This window comes from Clytia hemisphaerica, unplaced genomic scaffold (genome assembly GCF_902728285.1).
Source record: "Clytia hemisphaerica strain Z4C2 unplaced genomic scaffold, Clytia hemisphaerica genome assembly, whole genome shotgun sequence".
Lineage (NCBI taxonomy): Eukaryota > Metazoa > Cnidaria > Hydrozoa > Leptothecata > Clytiidae > Clytia > Clytia hemisphaerica.
The window spans coordinates 382,999-398,182 of NW_027104475.1; the positions used below are offsets into that span (position 1 = coordinate 382,999).

The 15,184-nt window shown below is 33.5% G+C and overlaps 1 protein-coding gene across 4 annotated transcripts in view; it reads right to left on the minus strand.

Moving 5' to 3' along the window:
• Positions 1-15,184, minus strand: part of LOC136821414 (anoctamin-7-like) — a 31,446-nt gene that overhangs the window by 13,858 nt on the left and 2,404 nt on the right. For 2 of the 4 annotated variants that reach the window (XM_067077649.1, XM_067077647.1), the window contains exons 1-2: positions 9,151-9,218; positions 7,403-7,532 (exon numbers count right to left, since the gene is read on the minus strand). The gene's annotated coding sequence lies outside the window, so the exon portion shown is untranslated. Of the gene's footprint in view, positions 1-7,402; positions 7,533-9,150; positions 9,219-15,184 lie in introns of those variants that run through there. The other 2 variants (XM_067077648.1, XM_067077645.1) reach the window with 1 other exon arrangement.

Below are 15,184 nucleotides of genomic sequence, written 5' to 3' on the forward strand. Positions count from 1 at the left end.
CCCAAAGCAACACAGGAGAAAAATCGTTGAATCTTTTGTATTTTCACGCATTTTCTAATCCACTAATACATGGTCGAGGGCATATATGAGAGAACAAAAGAGCGAGGATACGAAATACAAAAGAGTTGCTGTGGGAAATGAAATTATTTTTACAAAAGGAAACACTGAGGTTAAGCATACCAGGATAATCACGACGACGGACGAAAATATAATAGGCTAGTGAAAATACGAAATTTGATTGGTCGAAACTCACTAGCCTGTTAAATTTTCGTTCGTCGTCGTGATTTTGTCGATTTGCTTCACCTCACTAACATAAACGTGTAACCATCTCTTTTCATCCACAACTTATATGAATAGTTTTGGGTTATTCAGCGTTTTATTACACGTTCTGTTAATCCTATTAGCTTAGGCTGCCAGTGGAAAAACACCCCGCAACTTTTTTATTCGTAGGGCGAGCTTGGTTATAATAACATACTTCTCCTATTTTTTTTTATACCTCCATGATTATACTTAGACAGACTTAAATCAAATTTCAATTACAGTAAAAACTAGCTCTTCTCCACAAATTTTGCGCCCCATTATGGCGGAAATCACGTAACTTACATGAAAATTCATATGGAGATTTATCAAGATATCCGTTAATATGAATTACCATCGGACTACCAGCAATTAAAAAACATCTTTTTGTTCGAAATTCTAAGGGTAATTATTTTAGACCTCATTACCATTGAATGCAATCAAAAGAAAATGCTGTTTTATAAGAACCATTCTTAACGCCTATTCCTCGGATGTTCTTAACTAAAAAGTTTAAGTTTAGATGTTCTTAAGATGTTCTTAGAACGTTTACTCTATCTACTGTTGACTTTTTTCTGACCTTGGACTCGGCTTGTTCTTAATATATTCTTAGGTTTTGACCCAATTTCAACCTACCTAATGTTCTTAAGAAACAACTTCTGAAATTTTTTTTTCTAAAGGATTTTCTTCAATTGTCATCCTGGCACAATATAATACCACAATCTATCGTAACAAAAGGATTACTGAACAAAGAAGGTCTGACTGTCAGATAGCCAACTGAGCCATTTCTCGTACAGCAGCTTGAGTTTCAATTATCTCATCTCAATATTTTGTGACGACGAAAAGGATATATGTATTCCATTTCTTTACAAGCCTGGTAGCCTTTTCGTGGATATTCTAGTTATTTGTTGTGGTTTGTCTTGTCCTTTTGTTTTGTGGGTTTTATTCTCTGTGTTTCCATTTGAATAGTTGAAGGTTGCATACTTCTAGACTATATATACTTTTGTAGAAACGTTACTAAAGAAAATGTTAAAAGGAGGTTCACACACAAAGTTCTTTAAATTGTAGGATTTTCTAAAATGTTTTGACGATAGTTTTGATCAAACAGGTCTGCCTGGTTGATATTTATATTCGCTCTGGAAGAGAACTTAATGTGACATCCAATTCATTAGATTATAGCGTTGATGTCAAGCTTAATATCACATTGTATATAGAATAAACTATTAATTTAATTTGTTGGTTGGTTGGTTGGTTGGTTGGTTGGAAAAATACGGAAGCCCAATAGTGCCATTCAGATTTTCCTTTAATCTTTTAACGACGAAACTAAAAAATTGACGACGAAACTCAACATAAATTGTTACTTCGTTTCGTCGTCGAAAAAAATCGACAACGAAACAATGAAAATTGAAAATGGTGGCCCTGATGGTTGCAAAATGGAAATATTATTGATTCTGGTATTTGATAGTTCTGGTAAATGCAATGCTGGTGAAGATGGTTCTTGTGAATAAGATGCTGGCAATGATGAACCAGCTTAAGGATGTGATGGTGGAGATTGTTGGAATCACCGGTGTCAATGGATCATTGGAATTAATCAATAGTGCAAATGATGGAATCAGAATCAGAATCCACCAGAATCAATGAAATTTCCATTTTGCAACCATCAGGGCCACCATTTTTAATTTTTTTTTAGTTTCGTTGTCGATTTTTTTCGACGACGAAACGAAGTAACAATTTATTTTCAGTTTCGTCGTCAATTTCTTGGTTTCGTTGTCATTTTCTTAGTTTCATCATTGAAAAATTAAACTAGAATCTAAATGGCACTAACGGGCTTCCGTAGAAAAACGTTCAAAAACCTTTTCTGGTTAATTAAAAACCTTTTATTTTATGAGTTATTTCAAGGCATTGTTATCAATAAAATTTCAAGACAAAATTACAAAAGTATACAAGACGAAACCAATATGGAGAAAGCAAAGTTGGTGTTAGGTATATGTTGCTCACTTGGCTAAGCCCTTTTATTTCAAGTTGGGGACATGTTTTACAAATATACTTATAACCATAGTTCAGTGCATGCTATAGAAACACTGCTAATACGTTACGTCATCAGTTTTGTCATTATATCATCAAATATGGCAGCTGAGCGTCTGTCACCTTTTGATTCACTTAAAAACACAGCTTTTTTGGTTGTAGCTGGATTGTTTCGACTTATTGGTGTAATTTTACTGAATATGTCTCTTGCACGTATTGAGCTTGGAACTCATGCAGTTATCTTAGCATCACAGCCAACATTTGCTATAACAATCGCTCGTTACATGCTGTCCGAGAAAATGGCGCTTTCTGAAAGTTTACTCGGACTTGTCTCGTACACTGGAATTATAATAGTAGTATGGGACCGACTTACGGAGCATCGAGCGTATCCGCATGAATACGTTATGGGACTTATTTACGGCTACCTTGCTTTGTTGGCCTTCAGTTTCTACTACGTTAATCTACGCCGTGTCTCTGGTACCGTTAGCCTGAGAAAATCCATCTTTTACACTACCCTGGTTGGTGTGATTATTCTCCCATTAGCTTCATTTGTCCCGGGAATGGATTTCGAGCTAACGAAAGTTCCTGTGCGATTCACATATTACGTTTTAACTGGTGGTCTTATATTATTCTTTGCCTTGATCACAGAAGTTGTCAGTTTAAAATGCTTAAATATTGGGCTTGTTATGGTATTAAGAAACACTGAATTTATTTGGGCCTATCTTTATGACATTGTAATGACTCGCGTATACCCAACACTGTTGGTGGTGATTGGAATGGTACTACTGATTGGTTCAGTATCTCTCATTGCTATTAACTTAATACGTGAAATCCCGTATAGAAAGGGCCGAAATTATTTGATATCTAAAATACATGCATGTTTTTGTTATGGAACAGACGACGGTTAGTTTTGTTGGACAAAAACATACGCATCTTCAGTTCTATGTTTATTTTCTTTGTGTCTAGAACAAATCGGTGTATTTTCGTCTTCTCTTTCCTAGAGAAAATTACAATTTTCAATTTTTGTATTTTATCCATTTTATTCTATTGATTATTTGCTTAGGTACAGTTGATCGAAATAAACATTATCAATAAATATAATCGAATGGAAAATTTCTTTTATATTTCTCTAAATGGGAGATGCAGACCTAAATTCTGTATGCTTATGAGGTTGCAGACCTCATCATTATTGATTTCAATAGGCAGCAATGGACCATTCCGTTTTATATCCATGCATGGAGGTGAACGAATATTTTAGGGGGCTACTCGAGCAGAATTTCCAGGGGGTCTAAAAGAGTGCTTTGTCGTTTTTCCAGGGGGTAAAAAATTATTTCAAAATTTTAAAAAGGTTGAAAGACTAATTTCATCCACTCCTTTGAATAGAAATTTAACGGAATGGCCCATTCATTCGTGTCTTACTTTTATCAAATTATCAAAAAAGTATATTTGGAGCATCATTTTTGAGTTATTAAAGAGTGGCATCATTGAAATAGTTTGGCCCAACCCACAAAACACAGCTTGTGATAATTTCAATGGGAAAGCTTGTATTCGATTCATCCGAAAATTGCATTGAAAAGTTGAAAAATTTGTTCATTTTAATTACAATAATTGTATGGTAATTATAATCAACAATTTAATTCTAATTGGCATATTTGATAAATATATTCGTTTTTTTTATGAGAACAATTTAAAAAAAAAGGCTCAAAGATTATTATTAAAGACAATTATTCAAGCAAATTAAGGGTCTAATTAGGAAAAAAGGGTTTAAGACCTAGAATATGAAATAAGAAGAGGATAAGAACAATTTTAGGCTAAAAGGGCAAGAAAAATAAGAAAAGCCGAGCCGCACCAGAAGACTAATGACTCTTATAAAAAAATAATGTGAGAGAAAAAAAATGCAGCTTCTCTGTAATTCTTGATATGCGTAAGTCATTTTTCTAGCGGAAACACCCTAAAAAAGCCGGGATTTGACCTCCCTCTGTTACTAAAAATAGAAACACAGAGGTCAAAAACCGGCTTTTTTGGGTGCTTCCGTTAAAAAAATATGACGTCATCTTGACTTACGCATATCAAGAATCATCAGTTATTCATGATGTTCATAAAGTAATGTTTTCTACCGAAATACCTCGGTTTTAGCCAGTATTGGCAAATTTAAACTGGAAAAAAGTTGTATAAAATTTGCCACTATGGCAAAAACTTGGGTCTTTCCGTAGAAAGCATTACGTCAAAGCATGAAATTTCTGCAACTAGGTCAGGAATAAATATATAGTAAATACCTGTGTCACTTTTTTTATAAAAACAAGCACATTTCTACGACTCGATTTTTAAATTATAATAATAATAAAGCTTTACAGGTTTGCAGGCCACCGTGAAGACACATGGGCCTCTATAAACCGCTCGTACTTTTTACAATGATCTTTTTGAAATAGAGTTTTTTTCGCGGGCTCCCCCGGACTTTCCATTTTGTGTTGTCTTCCTTGATTTTAGCATTCATTTGTTCGGCTTCCTTACACCATTCTTTAATTATCTGTCTTTCATTTTTGGTCAAATCCTCTGTCACTCGGTAAGGAAAGCCTTTTTCTTTTGTTATTGCTTGCAACACTGTGTTCTTGTCCTCTTCGTTCGTAAATGTGACTTTAATTGGTCGGTACCTCGCTTTAACTTCTCTTTCTTTCGTAAATTTCCCGATCCGCTGCGTCTCGGTAATCTTTATATTCCTCAGATGGAGCCGCCAACCAATAATTTTGTCATGGAAAAATTCTTCGTCCTCGATTTTCGTTTCTTCTTCAGTTTCTTCTGTCGATTCATCAATCCCATGAAAAATTAGGTTGCGTGCTGTAGATCGAATCAGCTGCTCCTCCTGCTTTTCTTTTCGAATCGCATTTCCAATGTTTTTCTCGATGTGTTTGGATGTGATTTTAGCGTAGCTCATTGGTGGTCTTTTCTCTTCTTTCTTTTCGATGATGTTTTCAATCTTCTTTTCAAGCGTGGTTATTCTGTTGTCGATAGTTTCTTTCATTTCGTTGACCATAACATTGACGTCTTGTGCTTTCAAATGGTTTATTTCTTCGTCCTGCCTTTTCATTATATTCTCACAGGCTTTGATTTCGTTTTTGAATCCTTCAATTTTTTATGTTTCATTTGAATTATACCTTTCCATTACCTGCGGTGCGATTTTGGTACAGTTTTGACACTGGAAAGTTCTTGATTTGTATGACAAGCATATCTGGATCTGGTAAAGTGGCAGTTCTGTACAAAGATAATGGACTAAACGGTGGCACTTCCTGCATTGTAGGGTATCTTTTAGTGCGTTTTCTTCATTTATGATGCACTTTGACGGGCTGCAAAAGTCGTTTATTGATGATGATTTTTGATTATTTTCTTGATTTTTTTCCGCCATCTTTGTGCATTTTTCAGACGACAACCGTTCAGTTTTGTATTTGACGTCAATAAATATGCATCGAAATACCTTGCTTTGTTTTTTAACCCTAGTTATAATGAATTTGATCCCTGAATTTTTCTAGTCCAGGCTCTGAATTGTGACCCGATTTTCTGATAAACTGATTTCAGAAAGACGAAAAACTTAATGAAACATGACTGAATTGAGGAACAATAGTGAATATACCTTAGTTTATAAAGAATAATTTTATAAGGACATATATCTGAAATTTATCTATTATCTAATTTATGAACAATCCTAACCGTCCCAAGACCGTTCATTTCATTTGCTTTTCAAACCACTTGTAATGCTACAATAATATGTGTTACGGAATTATCTTATATCTAAGAAAAGTTTGAAAATCTCTCATGGATCAAAACACTACCCTCAACATAATTTCAGCAAAAGCTGAAACATCATCACCCCCCAATTGCTCGACCGACAATACCAACAAACATGATACAAAACAACAAAACATTCAAACAAACAATTATACAAAGAAAAAGAAAATGGCAAGATGAAGACAAAGCCTAGAGTCAGGTGTGGTACCAAGAGTAAGCACTCTCTGGCGCCCGCGAGCCACCCGTCATCTTTACCAAAGAAGAAATAGTGTTGATCAGACACTATTTCGTACATAAAAAAACAGAGAAGAGGGATTAAAATAAAACAAATTGTAAACAAAAAAGTTTAAAATTTCTGACCATACAGTGAAGTACAGCAGAAAGAAAGAGAAAAAGTTGAAAGGTTGACCGAGAGCCCGGTTCGGAACCCCGTAACCGAGTGTACACATTGGAAACGAATTAGGAAATGAGACAAACTCAACAAACTTAGACACAAACTACAAATATACTGGACAGAGAAAAAGATACAACACATTGAAATATAAAACGACTCCATCGATTAAAAAGAAATGAAAATTAGTAAATTAGTAGAATTATTGTTCGCCGATTACTAGCAATCTTTTTACCAATGTATAACAAAGAAATTCTTAACGCCATAATATTAAATGGATTCTTGTAAAACTGTCAGAAATCGAGTAAAATCAAGATAAAGTTATAATTTTCTCGAGCTCTAGCTCTACATATAATGGTGCGGTCATGATGCGGTTATATCAGTATAATCGCTGATGCGCTGGGACATTTTGAGCAAGAAGATATAGGCACCTTTTCGTATAGGAGAGGTGTACCCAAAATATAAGCCCTAAAAGTTTGCGTATAATTAGGCTTGAAACAAAAAAATTTTGTCACAACACGCTAATTATGCAGATTTTTTAAAGCGACAACAAAAGAAACCTTTTAACTCGACATAAACTCCCTTAAGGGCAAGAAACCTGGTATATGACGAGCCGTTTTCCATTGTTTTCAAGAAGCTGTTTTTCAATCTCTTTACATTCCTCTGGTTTAAGAAGGAAAACCAAGTAGACATTTCTTTGTATTTTAGAAGGGAAATAAGCAGGTAGTAATTTTACAATTAAAACATTTATTGAAAGAGAGTCGTAGGAGAAATGGATCAGTCACCCCATCACGATGGATCATTATTTAATTGCATTTTTGAAGGAAAATCAAGAACTTGTATCTTTTGAGGATATAGTTTAGTACAAATTCATGCTAGAAAAAGGTAAAAAGTGGAACAACTGAAACTCACTGGAATGTTCTTTGTCGTTGATATCTTTGCAAAATAGATGAGATTTTCCGATGCAGAATCAAGTCAAGCTCTTTTAGCGATCCAGACGAAATGATGCCATATTACTCATTTTTCTCTTCTTATTTATAACCTATCGAAAAACAAAACAAAAATACATTTAGGTAAGCGAACAGCTGGAGAAATGAGATATTGCTTAATACCAATTTAATATAACTTAATTACATCATGAACATATAAACGACTGGACATCTATCTTTTATTGTCTCTTTGAAGCGAGCTTCGTTGCCGCCTGTATTTCAAAATTGCTATAAAAAATCCGACAATATTCCGTCGTAATTTTATTTCTTTGAATTGTTTAGGTAAAATGATTGATAGAGCTTGAACATTACTCCTAATGCACAAAAAAATCATTTTCAAATTTTTTCACGGGTTTGCAATATATTTTATCAACATTTTCAACTCTGAAATGCAGAATTTCAACTGCGTGTATACTTTTGAATCCCTTTTGTCACTCCAATAATTTTTTTTATGATTTGAAAAAAATAGCTTGCCAAAGTTGAGAGCCTGTGTCATAAGAATGTCGAAATTAGAATGTGACACTCTTTAAAATTATTAGACACTTTTAAGTCAAAATTTGGAAATATTAGTCGGAATTTTGACAAGCTGACGATAATTTTGCCTCTGTTATCTTTGTTATGATACAGATAAAAGACTTAGGAAAAGTAGAACAACAAAGACTTTTGTCGAAATTTTGACGTTGTTAGCAAGGTATTCCCAAGAGGTATACCATCAGAATTTATTGTTTCATTTGATGATTTTAACGAGGCGGCAACGAAGCTAGTAGTGTTATCTTCAAAAATACAAAGGAGATGGATGTCCAGTCGTTTATATGTTCATGATTACATTTTGGTATTATTAGCAGTGTAGTTCAAAAAGCTCTTAGGATATAAATGTGAACTGTGATTTTCAATAAATCAGACAGGAGAGATTACACATTTGCAAATGCACGAGAAACATATCTTGTTAGGAAACTGAGAGGCAGATCGTTTTGTTATAAGAATTCAAATTATTGAATGTTGTTAACTTTCATTTTGAAATTTTAACCCTTCCTAATCAAAATGTCTTTATTTCAGAATTTTTGATTTTGGTTGATATTTTAAGGAATTGCTTGTTGTAAAGTATGGCAAATCCCATCATACCATGCTTTCTAAATGTTCCTCGGCTTTTTAGCCTAAAACTTCTTTCTATACAATACTTTCTTATACAAAATATGTATATCCTTTTTCCACATCAACCGTTTTGGTTTTGACATGTTAGATGAAGTCAGGTCAAATTTTAAAAGAAGATACTCAGCTGTCGCACAACGTTGTTTCAACGTTCATCTATCGTTATGAAGATGTTAGGGTTTCAATTTTTTCAGTTCTTTTTAAAATTCTAAAATCCTGCTTAGAATGTTTCTATATAGACATGAACGAACATGAAATTCTTTAATTACATGTTTTTTATGAGAAAAAACTATATAAGAACATAAGGCTTCGATGGCCAAAATATTAAGAACAAGTTAAGAACATTTTAACGCTCCATCGACAATAGAGCAGCCAATATACTCAGAAAATGATGAAAATAAGAAAATTTTGAGTATATTTTGAGGCTATTAAAACTCAAAAAAGTTAAGGATAGATGTTCTTATAAAAAAGCGTGTATGAGTAAATACATGTCTCAAATGATCAAAAGGAATCTTGTAATACCTGCCAAAGTAGAAACATTCATGCAGCTAAACCGAAGACCAAGAAGATAAAAGCAATTTCTCAACTCACTCTCACACGAATGTTTTTGTTACGAAATGTTGTAAGCTAGAAATATACACTCAATAGTATAAAAAGAAAGTCAAAAAAATATGTTTAAAATGTTCATTTTTATCGCGCCTGAATACGATAAATTGTTAAATAATGTAAAATGATTCTTCTTAAACAGATTCCAGCTTACATCTTACTGTTAGTAACAAGTATTCAACTGTTTCTTCATTGATGGCCGACACTCCAGAGTTTTCTATTAGAAAATTATTTCCAAATTAGCTATATATTGAAATTGAACTACTTTTTGAACATGACATAAATTTCCCCTTCTAAAGTCGATCCTGCGCATGAAATGCTTGACGAAACAGCTTAATAAAAGGGGTCTGCAGTGAGGGTAAGGTTACTGCTATCGTTACAAAAAAAAGGTCAGAACAACATAGAATTTCTTATATAAAACACTCTACAACACTTATCCTAATAAATTAGAATATTGGGCCAACCACTGGCCAATTTTCAAAACATCTTATAAAAGGAATAGATTGGGTTCCTTAGAGATCAAATTTCAAAATAACATTACTGAACATCAAGTTTGGTCTGTTTTGTGTTAAATTCAAAGTCTATTCGTTTGATATGTATGATATCTTGTTCCCTAAAATGTGGAAACCGTGTCACCGTGATTAGACTGCAGTCTAATCTAATATGTAAAAAAAAATTCGCTTTAAATTAATTCGCTTTAAGTAAGTGTGCGCTCACTTTTTACTATCATGTGAAAACCAGTCTCAAGGGAATCATGATTCCCTTGAGACTGGTTTTCACATGATAGTAAAAAGTGAGCGCACACTTACTTAAAGCGAATTAATTTAAAGCGAATTTTTTTTTACATATATCTGGCTTCAATTTACACAAATTGTTATTCTGCCTAAACTTAAAAGTAGAAATGAAAATATAAATTTGCATTTTTTTGGAGTAAGGGTGACTCTCCCTAATTCGAACTCGAGAGGGGAACCTTATTTGAAGGTCAAATTACAGAGAAATTCAAATTATAGTATTTCAAAGTATTTTTCGAATACGTAAGCCAGAGTCTACTGTAGATTTCTTTAGTTTACCACGCTCTCTGGTAACGACTTTCTTTGTCTAAAATTCGGTATGTTGCGTCTAACCACCGATAAGTCGTTATAGTGGCACAGTCAGTCTTGCTTCCCCATGATTCATTTGGTTCATAAACGGCCAAAAACGGTCTCAATCTTCACCCATTTGGAGTCTAACCCCAACAATATATTAATTAAATCTAAGCTTTCAGAAACAATTATTCATATATTGTTGTAGGATCATTGCGTCTTGATTCAGAACGCCATACGACCTAAGCCCTAAAAACATTCTGTCACAGAAAATGACAATCTAAGTGAGATATGCTAATCTTTCTTTAAAGTTGAGGGAAAATAGAACAAAGTCTCCAAAACAGAACCTCAACTTAGGAAAAAAATAAAATTCTTATAAAATTATGATAATCTGTGACAAAACCCTTTGATGTGTTTTTGCGGTTTTGTCACTACACAAATAATCAAGTCAAAAGGGGGACAAAATCCCATCACCTATTCATCAATCATTTAGAACACACGAAGAATCAATATTGAAAAATTTACTTTTATTGAAAAAAGGAAATATATTGGCAGATTATTCGTTCTTTCTTTTCACCCAGAAGGTTTTATCACTTAATAGTTTTAAAAGGCACATTTTTTTCTAACAATATGCTTTTTATAAGAACACGAGGCTGAGAGAATCAAAAAACTAAAAACACATTTAGGAGCCAAAGTAGACTTAAGAAAATACTGGTATACCTTTTTAGTTAAGTCCTGAAAGTGTAAAGAAAATTTCAAGAATAATTACATGTCTACTTGTCTAAAAATCAGGAAAAATAAGTAAGAACGGCTAGGGCTCCATATACATATACTATAATTCTTATAAAAAAACATTAAGCTCAGTATTTCCCGAGTTGCTCAAACCTTCTGCCTCTAGCTTATACCCATATCAATATCCTAAAATATGTTAATAATTCTAATATTGATAAGAATATTTCAATTAATTTTACAGATAGAACGGTCTAGTAAAAACCTAAAACTTTGCAGATTGGCAATTTATAGGTCAAAATCCATTTTAAGTCTCAGACCCCAAAAGATGGCACCTGTTTCTGTAACGTTTATTGGTTTAACCTTAAGTTGTGGTGTCAGCATCGAAGATTCTACCGAATTCATGATTTGCACCACTGGAGAGTCTCCTGAGAACTTTTTAAGATTTTCCACCCAATACGTCACGTAAATAATAGAAAAAGTGACGTATTGGGTAGAACAAAAACAACAGAAAAGTTGCATAATTTCGTGAAGTCATTGCAGTAGTGCATATTATGAATACATAATTTGGAGACGAAATTTACATTTTGGCATGGCAACCTCTTCTGGTCTGTAAAATACTGATGTTGGTCTTTTAAAACAAGATTAAGAATACCACTTTCTTGAACAATAAGGCTCAAAAATGCCAAAATATAAGAGGAATTTGAGAACAGTCCTCTTCCTGGAGAGGTTAAATTTTAAGTAAATTAGGGTAAATATAGTAAAAAGTCAATTTGGAATTAGAAAATCAGAGCAGAATACACCTTTTCGACCGTAGTCGCGCGGTCAGGCGCGTGCCACTTAATTATTTAATCATCCCCCTAAACTCGATCCAATCCTTTTTTGACACATTTTTCTTTTGTCTATAGGTGCGAAAAAGGACTGGGACGATTTCAGTGGGATAAAGCTAACATAAAAATGCCCGCGCGACAGTTGGCGGCTACGATCGAAAAGGTGTATAAAACAAATTTTAAGCTCAAAATGCCAAAAAATAAACAACAACCGAGCCTCAACAAAAGTTCAGTGTTTATCATAAATAAGAGCGTAGCAGAAGAAAATTACCCATCTGAAATTATTGACAAGATGACAATTACAATTTCACCTAAAAATCACAGCACTTTTTCTGGATTTAAAGACCAATTCATACATACAATAAAAGTAATTCTACTAATTCTACTATACGCCAACACGATAATTTTTAGGTGCTAAATTTATACAGTGGAAAGCGCTCATTTTCTACTGTATAAATTTGGCACCTAAAAATTATCGTCCAGGATCAGCCATAATGTAAAATACCGTGTAAACTTCCGAAGAGAAAAGAAACAAAGAAAAGAAAAGAAAAGAAGACAGACAATGAGGACTGCCACAAACAGGGCAAACACACAGAAAATCATACAAAATATACTCTTATTTTTCCAAAAATGTTGAATTTTCAATTTATTTTGGAACAAAGGAGTAAGTTAGCTACATACACGTTTTTATAAGAACAAACTATATAAGAACAAAAGTCTTCGATGGCCAAAATGTTAAGAACAAGTAACGAACATTTTAAGCCTTTGCGGACTCTAAAATACCTGATTTCTTAAGAAAATGGACAAAAATGCTCACAAAATGGTGAAAATAAGAACATGTCAAGAACATGTTCTTAAGAACATGTAAGGCTTCAAAAATTTTGGATGTTCTCATAAAAAAAGAACATCTTTTAACGTACGGTATCTCCCAGAGTCATTTGATTGCACTGCATTTTTAAACAAAAGAAAAAGCACCTCCCGTCCGCGCTTGTTAAACCTTGAGATCATATTGATTTCAAAGCCCCGAAGTGGCTAGATAATGAAAGTGAAATTAATCAACTATCTAAATAAAGTTTCCTAGTTACGCCCAACAAAAATCTTTTTGATTCGCCATTAAAATAATCCCCTGAAAATAATTCTTGTAAATTAATCGATGGACACTTTAAAGGAGTGATAAAGCTGTAGAAAAAGCAACTTTTTATTATCAAAAGTATTTATGGATATTTTTGAAAAAAATACAGGTTTTTCATATAAGAACAAAGGAAGAACATTAGGCTTCGAAACCAAAAATTTAAGAGCATTATAAAACCTTACAGACTTTCAATTTCTTAGGATATTGGACTAAAATACTCTTAAATACAAAAATGATGAAAATAAGAACACCTTAGGAACAACATAAAGCTTAAAGCGCAAAAAGTTAAGAACATACGAAAGCTTATAAAAAAACGTGTAAAAAGTCTGTTTCCCTTAAAACCAACTTTGGATCTTTCCCCTCCCCTACTGAGTTTCAAGGGTTTTTCAGGAATAGTTTTCAAAGGTTTCTAAGAACCTTGGTTGATAGCAAAATTGGTTTGGAAAAATCATAATATTTATATAGACACTTGGTTCATTATTAATAAAAAGTTTCCAATTCATTAGGAGAGATTTTTCTTACTGTGGATCAAACTCTGCATTTAAAATGTTCTCCGATTTCTATTAAGGTTGTTGATCAAAAGAACTCATTTTAAGTAGTCCATATAATTTCTTAATAAGCTCAAAATAATTAGTCTATTCTAATTCGAAGAGGACATTTAATTGCTCGAATTAAAGAAATATCCGAATCAGAAAATCAATCTGAATTAGCAATTTCTTTAAACTTCAAAGAAATAAGTACATCGGTTTTTTGTAAGCCCTGGAGTCATTTGCGATACACTCTTTATTGGACACGAATACACGTTTTTTTATAAGAACATCCAAAATTTTTGAAGCCTTCGGATGTTCTTAACATGTTCTTATTTTCGCCATTTTTGGAGTATTTTTGTCCATTTTCCTAAGAAATTTGGTGTTTTAGAGTCTGCGAAGCCTTATAATGTTTTTAACTTGTTCTTAATATTATTGCCATCGAAGCCTTATGTTCTTAATAGTTTGTTCTTATAAATATGTAATTTCCCCGGGATTAATTTGCTCCCTCTCAAAAAAGTATAAAAATGCATTGTATTTTTGATGGTATAATAGTTTTTTAGGACCCTCACCGGTCCTTTTTACGCCGGTCCCTTTTACGCAGCGGCCCTTATTCCGCCACAGCCTTATTTTGGGCTTACGCCAATTAGGGCCGTAAATAACGCCAAAACTTGTAAAAATCGCTATTCAGACTTCAAAACAGTAAGTATTAACTAACAACTTCAACCAAGCACTTTTTCCTGAACGCTTAAAGCGGGCCACAATAACCCCAGTCTTCAAAGAAGGCGATCCAACGAGTGTTAAAAACTACAGACCTATTAGCATACTTCCTACAGTATCCAAAGTATTTGAAAAAATCATTGCCCAACAGTTAAATCCTTTTCTAGAAAACTGCTTCTCAGAGTTACTGTGTGGCTTCAGAAAAGGGCACAGTACACAGCATGCTATATTGCGATTATTACATCTCTGGCAAAGGGCACTTGACGATTCAAATATTGTGGGTACTGTACTCATGGATTTATCTAAAGCTTATGATTGTCTACCCCCTGATTTACTTATCGCAAAGCTAGCAGCATATGGTGTAAACCATAACAGTCTATTATTTTTATATGATTATTTGACAAATCGCCAACATAGAGTTAAAATTGGAAATAGTTTAAGTAGTTTTTTATCTATTAGTATGGGTGTTCCTCAGGGATCCATTTTAGAAGGCCCAATTCTTTTTAACATATTTTTTAAACGATCTTTTACTCTCTACCCGCGAGGTTGAACTTTGTAACTTTGCCGATGACAACACCCTCTTTGCAATCGCACAAACCCTTGCTGAAGTTATTTTGAAACTTAATATCGAGATTCAAGATATTTTTACACTGGTTTAAGATCAATGGGCTTGTTGCTAACCCTGGCAAGTTTCAAGTTATGTTTTCTCGGTAGATTCGAACCTATACATATTTTTACTATAGGTAATATCAAAGTCAAAGTCAAAAATCAGGTTAAACTATTAGGTATATTTATTGATGACAAACTACGCTTTAGCTCTCACGTTGAATTGAAATGCCAAAATGCGGGAAACAAAATCAGCGCACTTAGACGCATCCGCCCCTTTCTTTCTCTGAAAACGGCGAAGGCTTTATGCCACGCCTATATATT